Raw genomic sequence first — 6,142 nt, 5'->3', positions numbered from 1 at the left:
TTATCTTTTTCAAAAATTTGATTTCAAAATATCTTATCTAACTTCTTATCTTCTTATCTTTTCAAATTTGATTTTAATATCGTTTTCAACTAACTATTTGACTTTTTGTTTGTTTCTTATCTTTTTCAAAACCACCTAACTACTTTTTCCTCTTTAATTTTCGAAAATATCTCATCTCTTTTTCAAAAATTCTTTTTAATTGTTTTAAATTTTAATTTTAATTATATCTTATCTTTAATTTTCGAAAATCATTAACTACTTTTTCAAAATTATTTTCGAATTCTCCCTCTCTTCTCTTCTTCTATTTATTTATTTATTTACTAACACTTCTCTTCACCTCTCTTCATCTCCAATCACTGCCTCTATCCTCACCCTTGTGATTGGATTCTCCACTCTTATTCCTTTCTTCTTCTACTAATAATAAGGATCCTCTTTGTCCAGATATAGAGGATTCCTCTTCCTTTTTATTTTTCTCTTCTCTTTCATATGAGCAGGAATAAGGAAAAAGGCATCTTTGTTGAAGCCGATCCAGAACCTGAAAGGACTCTGAAAAGGAAACTAAGAGAAGCTAAATTACAACAATCCAGAGGCAACCTTTCTGAAATTTTCGAACAAGAGAAGGAGATGGCAGCCGAACCCAACAACAATAATGTAAGGAGGATGCTTGCTGATTTCACTAAACCAACGTCCAAGTTTGATGGAAGAAACATCTCAATTCCTGCCATTGGAACAAACAATTTTGAACTGAAACCTCAATTAGTTGCTTTGATGCAACAGAACTGCAAGTTTCATGGACTTCCATCTGAAGATCCTTATCAGTTTTTAACTGAGTTCTTGCAGATTTGTGAGACTGTTAAGACGAATGGAGTAGATCCTGAAGTGTACAGGCTTATGCTTTTCCCTTTTGCTGTAAGAGACAGAGCTAGAACATGGTTGGACTCACAACCTAAAGATAGCCTGGACTCCTGGGATAAGCTGGTCACGGACTTCTTGGATAAATTCTTTCCTCCTCAAAAGTTGAGCAAGCTTAGAGTGGATGTTCAGACCTTCAAACAAAAAGATGGTGAATCCCTCTATGAAGCTTGGGAAAGATACAAGCAGATGACCAAAAAGTGTCCTTTTGACATGTTTTCAGAATGGACCATATTAGATGTATTCTATTATGGTCTATCTGAGTTTTCCAAGATGTCATTGGACCATTCTGCAGGTGGATCCATTCACCTAAAGAAAACGCCTGCAGAAGCTCAAGAACTTATTGACATGGTTGCAAATAACCAATTCATGTACACTTCTGAGAGGAATTCCGTGAATAGTGGGACGTCTCAGAGGAAGGGAGTTCTTGAAATTGATGCTCTGAATGCCATATTGGCTCAGAACAAAGTGTTGACTCAGCAAGTCAACATGATCTCTCAAAGTCTGAATCGATGGCAAAATGCATCCAACAGTACTAAAGAGACAGCTTCTGAAGAAGCTTATGATCCTAAAAACCCTGCAATGGCAGAGGTTAACTACATGGGTGAACCTTATGGAAACACCTATAATTCATCATGGAGAAATCATCCAAATTTCTCATGGAAGGATCAACAAAAACCTCAACAAGGCTTTAATAATTGTGGAAGAAACAGGCTCAGCAATAACAAGCATTTTCCATCATCTTCTCAGCAACAGACAGAGAATTCTGAGCAGAGCCCCTGTAATTTAGCAAACTTAGTCTCTGATATGTCAAAGGCCACTTTAAGTTTCATGAGTGAAACAAGATCCTCCATTAGAAATTGGGAGTACAAGTGGGACAACTGAGTAAGAAAGTAACTGAAACTCCACCTAGTATTCTCCCAAGCAATACAGAAGAGAATACAAAAGGAGAGTGCAAGGCCATTGATGTAATCAATATGGCCGAATGCACAACGGAAGAGAAGGACGAAAATCCTAGTGAGGAAGACCTCCTGGGACGTCTCTCAAACAAGAAGGAGTTTCTTATTGAGGACTTAAAGGAATCTGAGGCTCATATAGAGACCATAGAGATTCTACTAAATCTCCTTTTGCCATTCATGAGCTCTGAAGACTATTCTTCCTCTGAAGAGGATGAAGATGTGATTGAAGAGCAAGTTGCTCAGTATCTAGGAGCCATCATGAAGCTAAATGCCAAGTTATTTGGTAATGAGAGGAAGCATGAAAAGCTTCTCTCAATACAGAGTCATACAAAGCCCCCACATTCAAACTCTAAGTTTGGTGTTGGGAGGCCCCAACCAAACTCTAAGTTTGGTGTTGAGAAGACCCCATATTCAAACTCTAAGTTTGGTGTTGGGAGGCCCTCATCATGCTCTGAACATCTGTGAGGCTCCATGAGGGCCTACTGTCAAGCTAGTGACATTAAAAGAGCACTTATTGGGAGGTAACCCAATTTTTATTTATCTAATTTTATTTTTATTTTATTGTTATTTTGTGTTTTAGTCGGTTCATGACCATGTGGAGTCACGAAAAAAATATTAAAAATTAAAAACAGAATCAAAAACAGCAGAAGAAAAATCACACCCTAGAGGAAGGACTACTGGCGTTTAAACGCCTGTAAGGAGCATCTGGCTGGCGTTCAACGCCAGAATAGAGCATGGATCTGGCGCTAAATGCCAGAAACAAGCAACATCCTGGCGTTTGAACGCCAGGAATATGCCCTGAGGAAAGCTGGCGCTGAACACCAATAACAAGCATGGAATTGGCGTTCAACGCCAGAAACATGCTGCACATGGGCGTTGAACGCCCAGAACAAGCATCACTTTGGCGTTTAAACGCCAGAATTGTATGCAAAGGCATTCTACATGCCTAATTGGTGCAGGGATGTAAATCCTTGACACCTCAGGATTTGTCAACCTCACAAAATCCCCACCTACCTTACCCTCTCTCCCTCCATTCATGGTCATCCCTTCTGTTTTCCATTCACCACTCACATCCATCAACTTTTCCCCATACCGCCCACCTACCTTCAAAATTCGAAATCTCTTTCCCACCCAATTCCACCCATATAGCCGAATACACACATCCCTCAATCTCCTCCATCTCTTCTATTCCTTCTCCTTTTGCTCGAGGGTGAGCAACATTCTAAGTTTGGTGTGGTAAAAGCATAGCTTTTTTGTTTTTCCATAACCATTGATGGCACCTAAGGCCAAAGAAACCTCTAAAAAGAGGAAAGGGAAGACAAAAGCTTCCATCTCAAGGGTCCATAGCTCAGTAATAGAGCATTTGACTGCACATCAAGAGAGCCCACTCATGGACCTCATCAAGAAATCCTTGAGATGCCTCAAGGGATAAATTATCCTCCACACAACTATTGGGAGCAACTAAGGATAGGAGCACGAAAATCACTAGGGATCATGCAACAGAAGCAAGGAAGAAACATAGAGGAGTTCAAAGAGCACCATTGGTCCTTCAAGAAGGTGCCACCCTCACTAAGGTGGACTCATTCCTTGTTCTTATTTTCTCTGCTTTTCGGTTTTTATGTTATATGTTTATCTATGTTTTGTGTCTCTACTTCATGATCATTAGTAGTTAGTAACTATGTCTTAAAGCTATGAATAATTCCATTAATCCTTCACCTCTCTTAAATGAAAAATGTTTCTAATTCAAAAGAACAAGAAGTCCATGAATTTCGAATTTATCCTTGAATTTAGTTTAATTATATTGATGTGGTGACAATACTTTTTATTTTCTGAATGAATGCTTGAACAGTGCATATTTTTGATCTTGTTGTTTATGAATGTTAAAATTATTGGCTCTTGAAAGAATGATGAATAAGAGATATGTTATTGATGATCTGAAAAATCATAAAATTGATTCTTGAAGCAAGAAAACGCAGTGAAAAAGCAAAAGGCTTGTGAAAAAAAAAGGTGGCAAAAAAAATAGAAAGAAAAAGAATAAGCAAGCAAAAAAAGCCAATAGCCCTTAAAACCAAAAGGCAAGGGTTAAAAGGATCCAAGATTTTGAGCATCAATAAATAGGAGGGCCCAAGGAAATAAATCCAGGCCTAAGCGGCTAAATCAAGCTGTCCCTAACCATGTGCTTGTGTCATGAAGGTCCAAGTGAAAAGCTTGAGACTGAGTGGTTAAAGTCATGATCCAAAGCAAAAAGAGAGTGCTTAAGAGCTCTGGACACCTCTAACTGGGGACTCTAGCAAAGCTGAGTCACAATCTGAAAAGGTTCACCTAGTTATGTGTCTGTGGCATTTATGTATCTGGTGGTAATACTGGAAAACAAATTGCTTAGGGCCACGGCCAAGACTCATAAGTAGCTGTGTTCAAGACTCAACATACTTAACTAGGAGAATCAATTAACACTATCTGAACTCTGAGTTCCAAGAGAAGCCAATCATTCTAAACTTCAAAGGATGAAGTGAGATGCCAAAACTGTTTAGAAGCAAAAAGCTACAAGTCCTGCTCATCTAATTAAGATCAATATTCATTGATATTTTGGAATTTATAGTATATTCTCTTCTTTTTATCCTATTTTATTTTTAGTTACTTGGGGACAAGCAACAATTTAAGTTTGGTGTTGTGATGAGCGGATAATTTATACGCTTTTTGGCTTTGTTTTTAGGTAGTTTTTAGTATGATCTAACTACTTTTAGGGATGTTTTCATTAGTTTTTATGTTAAATTCACATTTCTGGACTTTACTATGATTTTGTGTGTTTTTCTGTGATTTCAGGTATTTTCTGGCAGAAATTGAGGGACCTGAGCAAAACTCTGATAAGAAGGCTGACAAAGGACTGCTGATGCTGTTGGAATCTGACCTCCCTGAAATCGAAATGGATTTTCTAGAGCTACAGAACATCAACTGGCGCTCTCTTAACGATGTTGGAAAGTAGACATCCAGAGCTTTCTAGAAATATATAATAGTCCATACTTTATTTGAGATTTGATGACGTAAACTGGCGCTCAACGCCAGCTACATTCTGTATTCTGGAGTCAAACGCCAGAAACACGTCACGAACCAGAGTTAAACGTCAGATACACGTTACAACTTGGCATTCAACCCCAATAAAAGCCTCTGCACGTGTAACATTCAAGCTCAGCCCAAGCACACACCAAGTGGGCCCCGGAAGTGGATTTCTACATCAATTACTTACTTCTGTAAACCCTAGGTAGCTAGTTTATTATGAATAGGACATTTTACTATTGTATTTTCATCCTAGATCCTGAATTGTATTTTTTGATCCTGTGATCATGTTTTGGGGGCTGGCCATTCGGCCATGCCTGGACCTTTCACTTATGTATTTTCAACGGTGGAGTTTCTATCCAATTCGATTTACTACTATTTTCTATCCAATTCGATTTATTCCTGTTCTAAGATATTCGTTGCACTTCAACTTGATGAATGTGATGATCCGTGAGACTCATCATCATTCTCACCTATGAACGCGCGTGACTGACAACCACTTCCGTTCTACCTTAGACCGGGCGCATATCTCTTGGATTCCTTGATCAGAATCTTCGTGGTATAAGCTAGAATTGATGGCAGCATTCATGGGAATCCGGAAAGTCTAACCTTGTATGTGGTATTCCGAGTAGGATTCTGGGATTGAATGACTGTGACGAGCTTCAAACTTCTGAAGGCTGGGCGTTAGTGACAGACGCAAAAGAATCACTAGATTCTATTCCAACCTGATTGAGAACCGACAGATGATTAGCCGTGCTATGACAGAGCATTTGGACCATTTTCACTGAGAGGATAGGATGTAGCCATTGACAACAGTGATGCCCTACATACAGCTTGCCATAGAAAGGAGTGATGAAAAAGTAGAAGGAAGAAGTAGGAATGTAGAGATTCAGAAGGAACACAACACCTCCATACACCTATCTGAAATTCCCACCATTGAATTACATGAGTAACTTTATCTTTATTTTCTGTTTATTTTATTATCTTTATTTAAACCAATAATCTCTTAATCCAGTTAAATCCGCCTGACTGGGATTTACAAGATGACCACAGCTTGCTTCATACCAACAATCTCTGTGGGATTGACCCTTACTCATGTAAGGTATTACTTGGATGACCCAGTACACTTGCTGGTTAGTTGTGCGGAGTTGTGACAAAGTGTGATTCATGTTTGAGAGCACCAAGCCTTTGGAGCCATTGTTGATGATCACAATTTC

The 6,142-nt window shown here is 38.7% G+C and overlaps 1 non-coding gene across 1 annotated transcript; it reads right to left on the bottom strand.

The window, feature by feature from the left end:
- Window positions 1-1,023: 1,023 nt before the first annotated feature.
- Window positions 1,024-1,127, bottom strand: LOC127744405 (small nucleolar RNA R71). Its single transcript, XR_008005394.1, has one exon. It is a non-coding gene; the product is annotated as a small nucleolar RNA R71 (small nucleolar RNA).
- Window positions 1,128-6,142: the final 5,015 nt, after the last annotated feature.

Source organism: Arachis duranensis, unplaced genomic scaffold (assembly GCF_000817695.3).
Source record: "Arachis duranensis cultivar V14167 unplaced genomic scaffold, aradu.V14167.gnm2.J7QH unplaced_Scaffold_343483, whole genome shotgun sequence".
Taxonomy (NCBI): domain Eukaryota; kingdom Viridiplantae; phylum Streptophyta; class Magnoliopsida; order Fabales; family Fabaceae; genus Arachis; species Arachis duranensis.
The sequence above is the reverse complement of the archived record's forward strand: the minus strand, read 5'-3'. Positions and strand labels throughout refer to the sequence as shown.